The sequence below is a fragment of the Doryrhamphus excisus genome, chromosome 11 (assembly GCF_030265055.1).
Source record: "Doryrhamphus excisus isolate RoL2022-K1 chromosome 11, RoL_Dexc_1.0, whole genome shotgun sequence".
NCBI classification, from domain to species: Eukaryota; Metazoa; Chordata; class Actinopteri; order Syngnathiformes; family Syngnathidae; genus Doryrhamphus; species Doryrhamphus excisus.
This window is the reverse complement of record NC_080476.1, coordinates 5,747,138-5,766,842: the sequence shown is the minus strand read 5'-3', so window position 1 is coordinate 5,766,842 and position 19,705 is coordinate 5,747,138. Positions and strand designations below refer to the sequence as shown.

At 39.7% G+C, this 19,705-nt stretch overlaps 1 protein-coding gene across 1 annotated transcript in view; it reads left to right on the top strand.

Annotated features, from left to right (window-relative positions):
- The first annotated feature begins 2,506 nt into the window (after window positions 1–2,506).
- npas2 (neuronal PAS domain protein 2) overlaps window positions 2,507–19,705 on the top strand; it is a 68,172-nt gene continuing 50,973 nt past the window's right edge. Inside the window, exon 1 of the mRNA XM_058088276.1 lies at window positions 2,507–2,757. The gene's annotated coding sequence lies outside the window, so the exon portion shown is untranslated. The remainder of the gene's footprint in view (window positions 2,758–19,705) is intronic.

Genomic DNA, 19,705 nt, shown 5'->3' with positions numbered 1-19,705 from the left:
CACAGAGGTGGCGTATCAAGATGTTAATATTATGATAATGCTCATAATATCAATAAAATAGCAGCACTCGAAATAAAGTCAAACCTATAGCATGCTTGCTAACCCTTGACTACATTAATAAAGATATTTGTGATTGCGCCACTTGCAAGTAATGACAACCAAAGAAATTATCATAAGGACTCAAAAAAATCTATAAAATCAGAGAAATAGCAGTAATGAGCTGATGCGTGAATGTGTAATGAATGCTAGTGGAGCTGTGACAAGGATGTTTTAGGGAGGCATGTGACTCAAGCCCATCCATCATGGTGTGGGATTGATTGTGCAGATTTTTGTTCCCTGTGTTGTGGCTGTGTGCACTCTGCAATGGACAGAAAAAGAAAATTGCCTTTAAGATCATTTATACGCTACAGTAATAGCTCTATACACTGATCCGTACAAACATAATAAAAACTGTTGCCTTATACTGTGATGGCCCCGCCCTCTCCGACGCAGCTAAAAGACCTCTGACATGTGGGGGCATGCACGCCTCAAGACTTTGGTATCTGTCACCGAGACGCCAGGGAGACCTCAGAGTCGGGAGTTTGGGTCTCCATGGATCAGCACATCCCATCATGATTGGAGAGCGGATTGAAGCAAGAGGCAAAGTCGACAACTTAAACACTTTGTGTTGCTCCTCGAGGGATTCCTGAGACATTTGTACAATGTGACACTTGTTTATGTAGGTCAGGGGTGTGCAAAGTGTGGCCTGGGGGGGTTATTTGTGGCCCCCAGCTTTTTTTTTAATTGGCTTGTTGCACTTTCTAATTCCAACTTATAACTAACATTAACTGCATTTATTTCTTTACTGCTCATATCTGGTATGTTCACACACAATTTGACCCTAATATGTCCATATCCTGTCATGTACTAGAAGATATTAGGAATGGAATGGTAACACAATACTGCTACTTCTCAATAAAGTATCTATCTCATTCCAGTGTAGTCCATCACTGACTTGGAAACTGCTAACAGTACATACCGCAAAGTCCAGCATCAATCAAGCCCAGATTTTTTTATTTTGTGAAGACAACCATGAACATCTGTGGCAGGGTTATTCTCTCATCAGCATGAGCAAACACATGTTTTGTGTATTTGAACAGTCATACAGTTTCCAAATGTGTAACTAACTTGGAGAGACGTGTCCTTACTTTGAAATGAAAGCTTCCTCACAGACCTTTTTAGATGGTGTATTTATCTTCACAGGCTGGGAGCTGCATTGAAGATTGAAGTTTCGTGTAGTACATACTGATACTTTAAAAAAATATTGTTATGAAATAGTGATGGATATAGTATCTAGATTTTGCTAGCTAGCTATCCAGTTTTGTTGTCTACAAGGTTATTTCTTTCCTGACTTTTAGCTATTTTTTTTTAATTTTTGGAAATAAAACAAGCAATTAACTTTTCTATTACATGTTTTATTTTTTAAAGGGCAAGCTAGCTAACAAAAAAATATATTTTTTTCTCTGATAAACAGGATTTGGAAATAATCGGTCAAATACTGTATTACTATTTTTACTTTTTTAAGGCTATTCCTACCCTGAGTTATATCTTGCTCGAGCTAGCTTGCCATGGTGACAAAAATGTTTTCAGAAATAGGAACTAAAAGTAACAACATGTTGCATTCACAGACATTCCGAAAATCACGGTCTTGGAAAAAAAAACAGTAAGTGGATATCTCTCACTAACATGAACATGGAAGTGCAATTTGACGCATTTAAGTATGCTCCCATATCTGAATTAAAAACATGCAAATTCAACTTAAGTTACGTGCTGTCTTTCAACGCAACCCGTAGTGGCTGATAATAATGGTTGGAGTGTGATTCTGCAACTATCGAAGAACAAATTATATATATATATATATAAATATATATATACACAGTAAAAACAAGCATATTTCACGCAAAGGAGCAAATTTTGATTAATCATGATTAATTAATCATGATTAATTTGAAAACTGAAAAAACTAACTCATAATTTAACTCATGTTTTCATTTTCCTTTATTTATTTGGATTTTAATAAACTTGACTTTTAGTTGACTGCTGTGCTCTGTGGCTAAATCATTTTTTTTTCATTTCGAAGCTAATATAAGGATGTGATTATGTTTTCAGCAAATGCTGAAACCAGAAAATGGTCCGTTTAATAGTAAATTTTCACATAAAAAAGAAAACGTACAATGTTAAATATAATTGTGTTTGGAAAATGTATTTGACAAAGTACTTAAGCACTTTTTCAAATACACTTTGTGAATTATAAAAGGTAAACTATTAGACAGTGTTTAGGAAAGCAGTGTAAAAGTGGGATAGCACTTTTTGTGTGTGAGAGAGCGATGTTGACGATAATACAGTATATTGACGATAATACATTATCGTCAACGTCGCTCTCTCACACACAAACTTGCTGTGTCCAGTGGGCGGGGCTAAACCGTGTCCACTCACTGGCTGCAAAGACTCAAACGTTCAAGCAGTCCTCATGTTCAGTCCGCACAGCGCGGGGTGTGATCTGGCGTGTGGCGTTTAAATACATTCAGTACCGGGACACTTTGGGTCCGGACTCCTTGTTGCTAAAAAGAAAAAAGGCGGCCCTTGACGGACGGAGACGTGACAGTGTCAGTTTCATTTCTGGGCAACTTTTTTTTTTTTTTTGGAATGTAGGACATCTGTTTTGTGTCGCGGCTTCGAGCTTCTGCGTGTGTCTGACCTGCATTTCGAACAAGTCAGGTAAGAACATTTTGTGCACTTTTCTTACTCGGGACTTTTGTGCTGTTGTACTTTTACACATACACGCATACACGCACGCGCTCAGGGCTCACTTTAGCACACTTAAAAGCACTCAATAGGTTCCATTCATGGTCATGCTTGTCGTTATATATATAATGTGACACACGAATTCCATATTTATAGGTAATAGGTAACTAACAGGTAATTAACAGGTATAGCATGGAGACCTGGAAAACTTTATTTTTATTTGGAATGATTTATGCCTAAATCGATGAACTGGAGCGATTTTTACCAGTTTGCTGGGGTTGGCCAACCGTAGCAGTGAAAAGTGATGAAGAGGATGTGTGCTGACAGCTGAGCGGGTCGAGACGGGTCTCTCCATGACTGACTCAAGTGGGCTATTCAGTGCACCATATGCTCCTTTTACATCATGCTGCTAAACATTTGGGCCAGCAGCCTCATGACCCGGACACTTGCCCCTCCGGTGCTTATCTGCAGTGCTGTCACTGCGTAACAACTTGGACGAGGTGACTACAAAGTATGAGAAGCACTGGAAAGGGTGTTTGAACTGAACATGCAGTGATGACATAATGTCTGACTTGGATATTGCATAAATCAGGACTAGGTTAAGTCAGCACAGGATCGTCATGATACATGAACCCAGTAAATATGCATAATCATGTCAAGTAGGAACGTCTAGCAGGTTTTATTTTGACATGTAATTGTGTTTCCGCGTATGCATCTCGAAACTATGCTGTGCCGAAGGTTAGTTAAGTGATGGCACAGAGCCTCCTCTCAGATGTTACAGAGCATGGAAAAGTAGGTTACTGGGCCATGTCCCGCAAGCTTAAACTGAACGCTAGTCTGACTATTGCTAGAGCTGCTTAGTGTGACTGGGCATGCACAAATGGCAGAGGTCTGTGCAGCAGCAAAAGGGCTCATTTGTGCTCTCTGTCTCTTTAAGGAAACAGAGACACCGCGTTCCACATCAAGATGAATGTTGAATGTTCAAGCGTGGTGCATCGCAAACACACATGGAATATGGCAGGATTCTACTTGACTATAATTGCACAGCAGGCAAACTCCCAGGCTTTAAATAGCACGAACGACTGGGGTGGGCGATATCGATCCCATACCAAGTAAATACAGATACCAATATTTTTCACTTCAAATTTTCCAAGATCACTGAATGATTTTGCTCACCATGATAAAACACAATGAACATATTTTCCAGCCATGCAACGTGCCGGGGCTCGAACCCGCGTTCACAGATCACCACTAAATGACAGTTGCGCAACCCTAGCCGGAAAGCCGAAAGTCTGAGGTGTCCACTCATTGTCCAGTAAATGAGGTCTACACCAGCTGGCATCCGTTAGATAAACAGTATATCAACACATAAATATATGAAATATATCAATCCTATCTTATGTTAGCTTCCAATTCGCCCTCCTCTAATTTGATTAAAAGGCAATGGAATTTTGCCCATTGTTTATATGAGACTTGAACATGCCTCTTTTGTTCTTCTGTGCATTCTAAAGATACAAAATCAGCTAAAAAGAGAGGTACACCCTGGACTGGTTGCCAGCCAATCAAAGGGCACATATAGACAAACAACCATTCACACCACACTCACATTCATACCTGTGGTATGAATGTTTTTGGAATGTGCCAATTAACCTAGCATTAACCTGGCATGCATGTTTTTGGAATGTGCCAATTAACCTAGCATGAACCTAGCATGCATGTTTTTGGAATGTGGGAGGAAAATGGAGAAAACCCACGGGGAGAACATGCAAACTCCACACAGAGATGCCCGAACGGGGAATCGAACAGCGGTCTCCTAGATGCCTGAGCGGGGAATCAAACCCCAGAGGTCTCCTGAGCGCTAACCACTCATCCTCAAATGTATGTATTGTAAACTTAAGAAAGGGTTTCCTATGCTGTGGGGAAGAAGGACTAAGAAGCCAAACATTTACCACTTCCACACGGAATAGGAGGAAAACTTTTGCCATGGCTGACTACATGCAGTTTTAAGGGAATGTCATGTCATGTATCATCACACATCACACAACAGAGGGAAAGAGCTGCTGCCAATATTTAACAATATTTCTTACTGGTATTGTAGTTTGTGATGATGTACAAGTGTGCTGTGGGTCTAATATTTAGACTCTCAGAGGCAGTACAGTTCTCCAGAAACCACAATTATAAACATATCTGATAATATCTTCTCTGGCGTTTGAGCCAGCAGGACACATTGATTTCATTTTGTTTTATTGTGTTTATTATAGGACTATTGTGTTTTTAGCTGTGCTTGTCTTATCTCTGTTGCACTTGCACTGCACTTTGTTTTCAACTGTGGTTGTTGTTTAGGCGCTTGAAATATAAAGATGTTATGGCATGGTGATATCTCTCTGAAAGCGCCAACCAAAATGGAGTATGATTATCCTTGAACAGGCAGGATTTACAGCAATACAGCCGCTCTTATTAGATAGTGCAGGTGTAACTAATGTTATGCATATTTACCTTGCTCTTGCTTGCATTTACAGTACTGTTAATCCTGTTATTGTTTCCGAAACCCACCGGACCGTCAGTGTGAGAGTTAGATAGGGCGCTCTCATGTTACAGATACAGTATCTTTGTTGCTGTGTAGCCTTTTTTTCACGTTTTGCTGGAAAAATATGTCATGTCACCGAAAAAAGTGGCAGAGGTAAAGAATGTCCACTTGTCCACATTAGGGTCACAGGAGGACTTAAAGTGAACTGAATTGTTCCCCAAAGAAGTAAACGCATGTAACCACAAAGGCCGATGTCTTCAGGTCGGGTGAATTGGGGCTCCTTTGAAAGAGCATTACTGTGCAGTGTGGCCGGGAGATCTGACTCAGCAGTTTATCAGCCGTTAGAAAACCCGCTCATGTCTCATCAGGATCAGTGGTTCAGCCAAGTAATGGAAATCTCTGTCAGAAATGTGATCAGGTGACGTTACGCTTGAATTCAAAACAGTGTCCTCGTTGCAAACAATGTCTGTGTTGCTGAACAGCACATAATGACCTCTTTAAGATGTTCAGTTATCACAGGACGGCAATCTATTTGTGGTGGATGGGGTGGAGTGATGTAATGGCAGCATCGTAGATGCAATTGTAATGGGAAGTAATTGTCCCATCTGAGCATTTTAGTCTCCAAAAGTCCCTTTACTTTAAAAAAAGTATGGCAACAATGTTAATAAGTTGGCAACACTGATCCCTCCTGCTACATATTGTTATTCTCTGGCAGGCCAGGCAGTGCCTGAGGTGTGTTAACAAGCAGAGTTAAACACAGTTCACTATAATACACTAATTTGCTTTCTGATGTTATCTGCAGAGTTTACGTGGTCCAAAGTACAACAGAAATAGTTGGGAGGCATATATGTACCCGATATAGTAATATGTCCTACACTTTGTATTACTGGCACGGTCATTCAAGATGGGAACGTTATGCATTGTAGATCCAATTGTGATGCACATCTCAAAGTCTGATAACCCCATTTTTTTGTTGATTCATAACTGAAAATTTTGAGTTTAAAATGGAGCACAAATATCTGCAATATGTAGGGCATAATTCACATACACAGAATAAGTGGGTCAGAAAGGTTTGGACTTGTGCATTGAATCAACTGGAGGTTCAGTTTAAACACAAAAAAAGCCCCCACTGGTCACTGTGGTGACTGTGCATTAGCAACGCAGGGACAGTACTCATTTGACATGCACGTCAAACACCACTGATATCACCTCATATCATCAGTTAAAATGTTGTGCTTTCATACTATGTAGCTAAAATATACAGCTGCTTACAAGCAGCAGTGTAAACGTCTACTGATGACCTCTTGTACTTTGACACCAAAGTGAAACTGGATATACAACAGCACCATCACCTTTCCAAGGTTATAGAACTACCGTACGTAAACATTCTTCCTGGGGAGAACCATTGTTGGTACCTGCTTTGGGAAACTGATGAGAAAAGTCATGCAATTATGCTTGAAAATGCTGAATTTAGGGGAAAAACAGGTCACATTTGCTTAAATATGCAAGTTTTGACTAATAATAGGCTGCACTCAATGACAAAACAGCAGGATTTATGAATATATTTTTATAAAATTGTGATAGAATGAAGCCGTGACATTTGGACAAATGGCAAGGGACAAATGTATTGATAAATATGTATACTGTACATATATACACACACACACATATATATACACACACATATATACAATATATATACATATATATTATATATATATACATATATACATACATGTATATATATGTACATATATACACATATACACATATGCATACATACATACATACATACATACATACATACATACATACATACATACATACATACATACATACATACATACATACATACATACATACATACATACATACATACATACATACATACATACATACATACATACATACATACATACATACATACATACATATACACACACACACATATACATATATATACATACATACATACACACACACACACACACACACACACACACACACACACACACACACACACACACACACACACACACACACACACACACACACACACATATATATAGACAAACTCAGGGAATAAAATAACTGGACACAGAGGGGCTTTGGGGGGCAGCCAATAGTAGTTTTTAGTTATTTTCTACTATATACATTATTTTGTATGTAATAAAAGAATTACTGTGTAGTTTTGCATATATTGTTGTATTAAATATTGTTAAACTATTCACAAATAAGATACTTCATTAAACTCCATTGAAAAAATATCACGATTAGTAACATTGGCCCTTTTACTTACTTGGTATCAGATTGATACCAAAATATGCAGTATGGCCAATCCCTACGGTGATTGCACTCGTCTGAAAACCGGAAATGTTACTGCATATGTCAGCAGCCAAAAAAGGAGCCTAACCTGTAGTCCTTTTTTTTAATGGTTAGTTACACACCAATGAAGATACAGTATTATGACAAATATTGTTATAGCAAGTGTTAGACTGCAATATATATCCCCCTTCCCTAGTGATCATCATTCCTGTATGTACATGGCTACACGTCATTGTACCGTCGCCTTCCATTGTTCTACCTGGTGTTATATGGGTAGTGGAATTATGTTGCACATGACTGTGGAGGCTATGACTGGTATTCATGCCACCCTCCATGACCTTGTAACTGTGACAGAACAAATGTTCAGCTCTGGTTATATAACTTTCTCTACAGACGTCATCGCCCTTGCTGCTGTCGCTGATCTCTTGCGCCAAAGCGCACACACACACACATTGCCCTCGGTAGCTGCAGGCTTGAATTCACTGAGGCATGAAAGAAGATTTCATCTTTTACGATACGCCTTTTTATTTGTGGCCTGAATCAAGTGGCTTTACCAGCGATAAGCATATGAACATGTAGTGTGAGGAGTTAATCTTTTTGTTGTATTAGGATCTGAATAAATCCATTCAGTAGGTTTTGTAACCGTCCCTCGGAAAACGGGATTGTCCTGTATTTAGAAAGTATCCGTCCTGTATTGAGGTGCTTAATACGTAATTTTACCACAAACTTATTCCCAACTCATACCTGCTTTACCGTATGGTTGACAGGGATGAGGGTGCTTCACAAGTCTTGGATACTGCCAAGACGGACTGAATGCAACAGCAACCACAGTGCTCCTTCAAGGGAGACAAAAAGGTCCCAATTGGAAAGGGAAGTACGTGGTTGGAGAGAGTGCACAATAGTGTCTTCAAAGGGCACCGTGCTCTTTGCCAGTGAGCTTTTTCTGTAGTCTACACGGACAGTATGACATGAAATATCATGCTGATAGTGATTGACACATAAGAAACATGAGGGATGACAAGACCTGTGGGAACCCTTGACCGCTTTGGTTAAAGCCAATATCCTATATTATTATTTTTTAGTGAAATAAACAAGTAGAATTGATAGATTAAAAATAGTATTATACACATTAATCTCTCGTTTACCACAGTTAATTGGTTCCAGAACTGAGCGTGATAAGTGAATTTCCACAAATTAAGATTGCTTATTCATTAAGAAATATTTTCGTAGTTAGAGCATAGAAAACCTGTTTTATCAGAGCCCTCTAGACATGAAATAACACCCTTGTTGTCACGTGTTACCCAATATACACTAGGGTGGTGGGGGTATGCTGGAGCCTATCCTAGCTGTCTTCAGGTGAGAAGCGGGGTACAGCCTGGACTGGCCGCTAGCCAATCACAGGGCACATATAGACAAACAACCATTCACACTCACATTCATACCTATGGACAATTTAGCATCGCCTATTAACTGAACAAGCATGTTTTTTGGAATATGGGGGGAGATTTGGTGATTTCTTGATCTGTGTGTCCAGCATGCTAGCCACTATAGTAGTCATAATAACAAAAAATAAAACATTTAAGACATCAATATGATAACTTCACACATTAGCATTGGGAGAGTTGTTTTTCTTGACAGCGTACTTCCTGCCATGGCTATTTCTCACCAGTGTAATGTAATGACTGCTGAATGACACCATGTAAGAATGGTTGTAAATTAGTCAGCCTTTTTATTTGAAATATACACAGGGAACTACACAGTTGAACAGTTCAACGCTTCCCAGCTCTCACTTGTACAGATTTATTTCCTAAACGTTAGCTCCATCCCAGCTTGCAGAAAGTCACTGCCCTCTATAGGCCACACTCGAAACAGCAGCTTAAAACTACACAAGACACCCTAGTAACCCTATTACAGTAAACCTCGGATATATCGGATTCAATTGTTCCCACTGGTTTTGTCCGATATAAGCGAAATCCGTTATATGCGTATACCGGAAAATGTCCGTTTTACGCATATATCGGATTTATATCTGGTATATGCGTAAATCGGATTTTATCCGTTATAAAAAGGCACTTCCTTGACTATGTTTCCAATGTACCTGTACGCGCAGGCAACGCTGCAAACGCTGCAAATGACGTCGTATAGCGGCCTGTCACGATTCGGCGAATCGGAGCGCCACGATGCGGCCAGCCGATATATGCGAGGGAAATTTAATGGAAATGCATTGGAACGGGACTGGAGATTTTGTCCGAAATAGGCGAAATCCGTTATAAAATTTTTATTGGAAATGCATTACAGAAAAATCGGTTCTTTTTTATCTGTCCGTTGTGAGCGAATTTCCGATATATCCGAGTCCGATATATCCGAGGTTTACTGTACTACCTAGTGACCAGTGTAGAATACTACATATTACAATTTGTAGGTGTTTTGTTCATTCAGTAAATTGTATGCTTGGAAATTCTTAATTTAGAATACGTAAAATATATAAAGTAATATATATTGATTATCTTTCCAAGTGGTGAAGACAGTCAGGTCAGCCAGCCCTGTCATCAAGGTGTCCCTTGTTTATTTTTCAGGGAGTTGGCAACCGTGTTCATCAGATTCCTTTTTTAAGCCGAGCTGATTCACACCACTTGACACTGCCTATACCTTTCATTCATAACACAAAGCCACCATAGAGAATTGGGTGTGACTACACTTTGTATTCCAGGGGCAAAACGATAAATGGTTTTACAATACCCCTTGGCCAACTGACTGCGTGTGACCTATTTATGACTCATATCTTTTGCTCAGGGTGTAGGCTGCATGTGTCATTACAACATGGCTCATCAACACAGTGGAGGAGATCACCAACCAGCTGCTTTGCAGATGGAGACCCTGTTTACTTAACATATCGACGGTCCACTTCAATGTGTTCGTCACTCGCTGTTTTTTTTACAAATTCTCCATCCATTAAACCATCCATGTTCTTATCTGAGGTTGGGTCATGGGGGCAGAAAACTGAGCGAAGATGCCCAGACTTCCCTCTCCCAGGCCAGTTGAGAGACATAGTCATTCCATCGCCTCCTCCCAGTCAAACACCTCTAAGGGAGAGCCCAGCCACTATGCAGAGAAAACTATTTTTGGCTGTCCTTTCGGTCACTATCCAAAGCTCATGAGCATAGATCATAGTAGGAACATAGATCTTTCCCATCACATCTTTCCCTCACTTGTATTACATCTATAGCCACGTTTACATGGACCCAAATATTCCAATTCCATTCGGGTTATTTGCTCAAACGGAAAGAATCTAACCTTTGTTTTCAAAAGAAAAGTGCCAATCCGAATGAATATATAAAATCGGATTCACAGGGGTGGAATATTCCTTTCCCCAATCCGATTGAGGTATCTTGTACCCGCTCAATCGGAAAGTTGTCAGGGTGCGTTCTTTCAGCGCATGCTCAGCTGTGATGTAACACGCAGACGTCTCTCAGGTTTTGAAAATGGCGGCGAGCAGTCGTCACTGGACGACGGCGGAAAGTTCGTTTTTGATACACACTTTAAAAGAACTGAACGTTCAAGTTGTTGCTTTAAAAAAAGCGTAGCAACTGTCCCAACAACTGTGGTAATCACACTCTCGTCCGCCATCTTTGATGAATCACATGATGTTGTTTACGTTTTACTGCGCATGCCCCATTGACTATTCCGTTTGATTATAGCGCTGCATGTAGACAGGAGATTGGAATATTCCTTTCCATATATACACTGTTTTCTGGTACGTCATTCAGAAAGATTTCATTCGGAAAGAGGAAAATCTCATGTAAACGTGGCTTATGTCTAGTATAATCGAACTCACAATATGAATAATAATCAGTGGGATGTCTGCATAACTGGGAATGATGGGAGACGAAAGTGACCGCTAGAGCTGATCACCACATACAACAGACTAAAAATGTGCCAGTCATCAACCAGTCGTTTGAAACAAGTTTTTTACTGAACTGGGTAATCCCCTCTATTAAAAAAGAAAATCAGGTTACATGTCACTAATTGTGCAACTGTACTCTAACTCATGGGTGGACAAACTGTAGCCTGCAACCTGCCAAGTGTCTTCATCTGGCCCGCTGTACGCTTCTAATTATTGTTTTTTTTTTTTTAACTTCAAAGGAGTAAGCGGCAACATGAATGTCAATGCTATTGTGGTGACTTGAAATCACACAGGAAGTAGCCACAAGAAACTGTTAACACAGCCTGGGCAACATTTTATATGCAGCATTCCAAACAACCACCTCAACCACACGGTGATAACAAACACATACATACAGTATGTGACCAAATATATGTCTACACGCAGCATGCATGTCAAAATTACACCTATAACTTCCTGCTCGGCCGCACGGTGGTGGAGTGCTTTCCATGTTGGCCACACAGTCAGGAGATCTGGAAAAACCTGGGTTCGATTCTCTGCTTGGGCATCTTTGTGTGGAGTTTGCATGTTCTCCCCGTGCATGCGTGGGTTTTCCCCGGGTACTCCGGTTTCTTCCCACATTCCATAAACATGCTAGGTTAATTGGCGACTCCAAATTGTCCATAGGTATGAATGTGAGTGTGAATGGTTGTTTGTCTATATGTGCCCTGTGATTGGCTGGCGACCAGTCCAGGGTGTACCCCGCCTCTGGCCTGAAGACAGCTGGGATAGGCTCCAGCACCCCCGCAACCCTTGTGAGGATAAGCGGTAGAACATGAATGAATGTTTTATATATTATTTATCTAGTTATAGTTAGCCCACCTCTGTTTTAACTGCTCAATCTGCATCACAGGCTTGAACGATTCGACTTAAAATGAACGATTCACTCATTCAGCCCATAGGATTAATTGACTCGTGAGTGCTTAAGACAACTTGAGTTTCACTGACTCACAAATGCTCGGCAAAACAGGAATTTTCACCGACTAATGGGTTCCAAAAACTGGGAACTCCTGACATTCACTTACTGTCCGAGAGAACACATTTATAGCAACACACGTGAGCATGAGTTTATTTACGTCATAACTGGCTTATTTACTCTTATTATGTCTACAATATTGGGTAACACAAGTTTAAGGTGAATATAGGGCTGTTAGTTTTTGTCTAGAGGGCTCTAATAATGTTAAAACCATATTCAGACACGGGTTTTCTATGATCTAACTATGAAAATATTTCATTTATAAATAAGGAATCCTACTTTGCCAGGGTCATGTCTGGAACCAATTACTGGTTACCCATATATGACCCATCCTATTTGTTTTAAATATATGTTTATTCCCTCAAACCATAACTAACTCAGGAGGCTTTTTGGATGTGGGTTTTCTCCTCTTGCTGCATGATGGGCGGCAGCATGCGAGGTTGAGTTGTAATGTCAGACCTAGAATTGATTTAAGAGTTTGCTCAAGGACGTTCATAAATTATGAGCGCGCTACACGGTTTGTTTGTGTACACTCCATTCTATTCACGCATCGTGGCCTTTCAGCAGCCAAACAATATTTCATTGTACTTTTAATCAAACTTGAATACATCTGTCAATGCTCAGACTGTGCAAACTAGACGATGTGATTATTTTCCTTCTTTCCAGAGTGCTAACGAGCCAGCTATTTTTTTTGTCATTAAAAATGTAGATGTTATTAGCCTACTTTCCTGGTCAGGCGTATTCTGATTATGTGCACACTCATTTGTCTTAGAGAGTCGGGCGTCACTGGAGAATAAATGACGTCCGCAGCTGTGGAGAGTTAATTACATAAACATGTCATTTGTTTTTTTGGTTTAGTTTTAGAAGTAACTTAGACAAGTGCAGTTCAGTACACAGACTTATTTTTTGTTGGGAATACAACCGTAAGATGCTTACCTATCTTGGGAGAAACAGACTCAACAAAAGGGAGTTCTGCTCTTTAGAAAAATGGAACTTAGTTTCATTACAAGGAAAATCCAGGAGCAAGAGACAGGAATGAAGACATAAAGTCATTTTTTCCATGGCTTGCTTACAAAAAGCTGTTTGAGTTCACTTGAGAAGCCACGGCATGGCGTGAGAGAGCGACTGCTTTTGGTTTCACAATTACTCTCCAGTAAATTCATCTAAAAAAAAAAAAAACATTTGTGCTGTTTATTAGCACAGTCTTTTTGTCTTATTTGAAGAGAGTCGACGTCTCTGAGTAGGCAGTCAGTGAAACAAAAATCAGAGCTTGAGACGTTGCAACGTAGACGGAGCAGCTTTGCCCTTTCCACCCATGCCCTAGAATCATGACCCACATACGCTATTTGCTCACACACTGCCTGACCAGCAGCGCACAATAACAGGCTCGGAATAATGTGATGATTCATTGTGAATAATCAAAATCTGGAGGAGATTTTAGACATCTGCTTTTCTCACTGAAATGAGGTGGACACCTATCAAGTCATGCCGTGTGGGGGAGGTTGTGTTCTTCTATATGCATAAAAAGGAAACATGAGTGAATGGAAATGCAACCTGATTGGTAGTATTGATATATAGCAAGGGTAGTGGCAGTCTTGGGTCAATACATTATCAATATTTTCACATATATCTGTGTTTTGTTGTTCATATTGTTACATTGTTCATATTGCTATATATATATATATATATATATATATATATATATATATATATAACATTTGTAAAAAAAAAGACCTTGGGCACACATTTTGAGGGCAAGCAATAGTAGTTTTTGCTTTTGTTTACTTATTTTGCACTATTGACGTCAAATCTTGGTTTTTGTATGCCTCAGTTTTTGTATGATTGTTTCTTTGGTCAAACATTTTTGCCCAAATTTGTTTTGTTTTCGTATGCTGTCTTGGTTTTCATACAATATTGCAGTAACAGAATAGTCAGTTTGCCCTGTACTGTATCTTATAGCAAAACAAAGCACCCTATGTGTTGCTTACTCAATGTCTGTGGGGCTGTGACTGCTAAATAACCTGCCACGGGGCCATGCAATTTAACAATTCGTTCCATCCATTCCTCATTTCGAATAATTTCCCATTATATGTGCATGTAAATCTATAATTATTCTCTATAAAATGTATTTTTGCTAATATTTAGGGGTGTTTAGAATGAATTACCGTGTTTTCTGGACTATAAGTCGCTCCGGAGTATAAGTGGAACAAGGCCAAAAATGCATAATTATGTAGTCTAAGTCTAATTTATTTTACACAACTAATTTATTTTAACACAATGGTTATTCAGCTACACAAAAATAAACATGAACAGAAAAGGTGTCCAAGGTTTATGTAACATAGTTTTAAGTACAGTAACTGTTTTGTTTTCTTCATCGCAGTAAGAGTAGCCTTCGCTTTACGTCAGTCCCTAACAAGTTTCTCACTTACTCCAAACTTTCTCTCGATTACTTTCGATTACTGTTTTCAGCTGCAAATTTCACTACTTGCAGCTTGTAGTCTGCAGAATATAATTTTCTTTTGGGGGGGCATTTCTGTTCTGTCGTTCTCAGTTGTCTTTGTAAGTTAACGTTTAGTGTTTAAATATGGAATTGTTGAGATGTCGGTGCGAAAGTCCAGAGTGCCCTCTTGTGGCTGTCTGTCAAATTCATTCATTCATTCATTCATTTTCTACCGCTTTTTCCTCACAAGGGTCGCGGGGGGGGTGCTTGAGCCTATCCCAGCTGTCTTCGTGCGAGAGGCGGAGTACACCCTGGACTGGTCGCCAGCCAATCACAGGGCACGTCTGTCAAATTATATATATATATTTTAATATATAAATCGCTCTGGAGTATAAGTCGCAGGAACAGCCAACCTATGAAAAAAAGTGCGATTGGATTTACATTATTTCCAATGGGAAAATTTAGTTTCAGTTTTTTCGTCTCAACTTCGACAACGAAAAGCGAGGTACCGCTGTATTATTTTGTTAATATTGTTAAATCATCCTATACTGTTAGCATGTGGGCTACACAAGGGAACTGGCTGTACCTGTATTACTTGGTATTGAATCGATCCCGACATTTGCAGTATTGCTGTACACCAGTGGTTCTCTATGATTATTTAATCCATGTAAAAATAATGCCAATTACTGTGGATCTTTAGCGCGTTCAAACGGGGCAGGTTGTGAAAATACAGGTTGAAGGGCCCGTGTTGCTCTGCAGAGCACAGCGGGTGAGGATGTTTTAAGCGATCACCGACAAGCTCATCCAGCCACTCGACCTCTGAATGAGAGTGCAAGGGTTCAGCTGCTGCCCTGCGGAGGATTAGCGTGAAGCTGCTGTTGTTGAGACAGATGCTGCACACAGAACAGCACTGCTGAGGGGAAGGTATGATAATTAGACTCCACTCTGACCAGTGCCCTTTTCCAAAGAGAGCTTTCCAGTCTTGTTGGGTGATGCTAAACCCCTAATGCTCCTGCAAGTGTTCTTTTAGAGACACTGAAGAAGGCACTGACGTATTTTTTTTTTATGGTGATTGTTCAATTGCTGCTTTTACATCTGCTGGGATTTGAATTATGGTATGTGACGTATAATTTCATCAAGAGTGTGTCTTTTGTGTCTTTTGTATGGACATCAATATTTATACTTGACAACGATATAATATATAATCCCGGTGATAAATCACATTTCACAAATGCCGAGGTGCAATCTGAACCTGAAGAAAATGAAACCCGTTGGCTTGATGGACATGGTTGCCTCGGTTGGGGGAAGTAGACACCACACATGGTTACCATGGGAACACAGAGCGAACAGCAGTGGCACAGTCTAATTAATGACAGTCAGTGCGCCAACAGAGGGTCACGATGACATCATCAATACCCGGCAAATCATATGTAGGTAGAATCTGCGTTGCGATTCAAACAAACCCTTTCGTTTTTTTTCTCTTCCCTCCTTTCTTATGTATAAAGCCCTGTACTGCACTTTGAAGGAACAGGATGTAAAGGACACATCACAAAGCTTTTATTATGTAGGGAGGTCTTCCTCAGAGCAGGAAATGTCATGTTATTATCTAACAGCAATAGCATGACCTACATAAAAGAGCACAACTAATCCCCACGTAGGCGGATGGTGAATAATGCAGGAAAATGTGGGAGATCTTAAGAAATCTAGGATGTCTCACACTTGTTGCTTGTTGGCACCGCATCTCCTATTCGGTCTCCCTGGATTGAATGTATTTAAAAAAAACTTTCAGAACCAGAAAAAAACACCCTGTATGTTTATTACAACTAAACAGCGTCAAAAATGTAAATGCTCAGTGTTATGATTGGGGATCAAAATTAAATATCATATTATATAGTCCTCCCTCGCCACTTTGCTGTTCCAACATCATTCCCTCACTCCATTGTGTTTTTTGAAAAATGTATTAATAAGTGAGTGCTGTTTGACTATGTGGTTGACTATGGCCTATTATTTGTCAAAAAATATCGAAAAGGAAGTCAAATGTCGTATTCTGCTCACTAGGCGTCCGTAATGTTACATTGATGAGACAATACCCGGAGTCAGCCATGGATGCAAAGTCCTACATGACAGAGGAAAAAAATTCGCCTCCCATTCTGTGTGGAAGTGGTATGTTTTTGGCTTCTTATGTTAGCCTACTTCCCCACTCTGTTTCAGAGCCTTTCTTTAGAATGAGATGAGTCAGCTGGAGGCTAACTAGTTAGCTGGAATGTTACTATGCAAAAAGAGGACCTATTATGCTAATTTTTTGACCCTTTGTATTGAGTTGTGGTCTCCTAGAGAGCAGTTAGTACACACAATAACAATACCCGGAATCAGCCATGGATGCAAAGTCCCACATGACATAGTGGGGAAAAAATTCTCCTCCCATTCTGTGTGGAAGTGGTACGTTTTTGGCTTCTTATGTTAGCCTACTTCCCCACTCTTGTTTCAGAGCCTTTCTTTAGAATGAGATGAGTCAGCTGGAGGCTAACTAGTTAGCTGGAATGTTACTATGCAAAAAGAGGACCTATTATGCTAATTTTTTGACCCTTTGTATTGAGTTGTGGTCTCCTAGAGAGCAGTTACACACAATAACCCGCACAGAAAAGACAAATCTGCCCCTCTATTAGCAGAACACGTTATTTTAGTTGACTAAAATGACTATTTTGTTGAAAGAAAAGGTAAAAAAATGTATTGCTTATTGCAGTATTTGTGTTATTTTGCACAAACAATGTTTATGAATGAAATTCAACCAGTGGCGTCACAGGAAAAGAGGCATAATGTGTTGATGTGTGACCTGTTTGCTGCTCATGTTCAGTTAACGGTTGGAGCAGCAATGTTCAAACATATTACCTTATACAATACAGTGTATTATCGGGTGCATACATAATAATAATTACTATACATTGAAGCACACCATTGATAGACATGTTATTACTAATTATTGTAATCACGCAGAAAGACATATGCGGACTGACATTCTAAACGGCACAGACTATATTTCATGTAATTTAAGACCAGCGCACGTGCTGACTGGGAATGTATACCGTAAGTACCAGAAAGAAAAAGACAAGCTTGCTGGGTGTTCGCCAGATGTCATCAAATATGTTGGCAAAGAGTGTGCATATTTTTATACAGGCGATGCAGCACAAAATGACAATTGTTGATGTTGCATGTAATAATTTTTTTAAGTATTTAGTGGCAAGGATGTTGAAGAGAGAGAAATTCCTTTCACATGCGAAGAGATATGGAATGTTGATAGGTGGCGAAACACTGATTGCCGGCTGTGTCATCAGCATATTTTGAAGCCGAGAGAGTGTGACGGACGGACTTTGACAGGAGCTTGTGTTGACAGTGATGCACTGCTACCGAGTTGTTAAAACTTGCCGCCTTTGCAAGGAACCCTTTCGGGCAGGGACAGGCAACCTATGGCTCTTTTGATCACAGTCTTCAAAATATATACATTGAAATATTCTCATGCATTCCGTTCCATCCATTCATCTTCTACCGCCAGAATCGATGCCAGCTGTCCTTCCTGTATTTTCCGGGTCAGACACCAAAACTCAATTATTATTGGCTAATGCGGTAGCTTGCCCGGGTCATTGAGACTTCAAGAAGCAAACTTCCTTCCTTCAATCAAATAGTCAGCTATTTCATTCTGCTGAGCAAATCCTTTTGACAAATCAAATGTCGAAAAGAAAGCAAGTTTTTGCACGGCCAAACGGTGCACCTAACAAACTAGTCTGTTTGCCGGCGTATCATTCCCAAACAAAGCATCCACAGGTTGGTGACTCTGTCTCAGATAGTGTTTCTTTTAGAGTTAGGACACTTCGGGAATCCTTTAATCATCATTGTGTGTGTGGTTTATAAGTTCATAGCATGCATACTTTTTAAATTAAATTAGGTACGGCGACAAAATAACCCACCACAGGGCCAAAAAAGTACCAGAACTTTGATAAAGGTGATAAAGACTCCTGAATTAAAAAAAGAAGTTTCAATGAAGTATGAAAGTAGTGTTTGTTACAATAGGATTGTAATGTTAAGGTACCTAGCTAACACAGGCTGCGGAGGGAACAGTATAAAGGTATAAAAGTGAAGCCGGGCTTGTCAGACATTTGGTGACTGTCAACATTAAAGTAGTGACCACGACATTCACAATTTGAATAGGGTGTATATTTGTATTCTAGTTCATTATGCCATTGTTATGCTTGAAAATTCTTATAGTGGAACCTCGCTTAGCGTATGGCCCATTAGCATGCGTTTCGGTTAACGTCGAAAATGTACAACACAATTTTGCCTCGGTTTGCGTGCATTGTCCGGTTAGCGTACAATATGGGGTGCATTTTGTTGTGTTGTTAATACACTGCATGAGTCCATATGTATCCATAACTGTATCAGATAACGCCATTTTCTTAAATGTGCATATTAATTATAGGATTCCACACGAATAGACCAATAATAGGATTTATGCAACCACGAAACAGCATGATTTATTGATTCATATATTTTTGAAAAACCATGACAGAATGACGCTGTGAAATCTGACACTAAATATGAGAGGACAGAAAGTTATTGTTGTATACAATATGTCATGTTATACATATCGCTGTCAGCTGATATCGTTATCGGAAATTGAGAGTTGGACAATATTGGCAGATTGGCAAAAAATCCAAT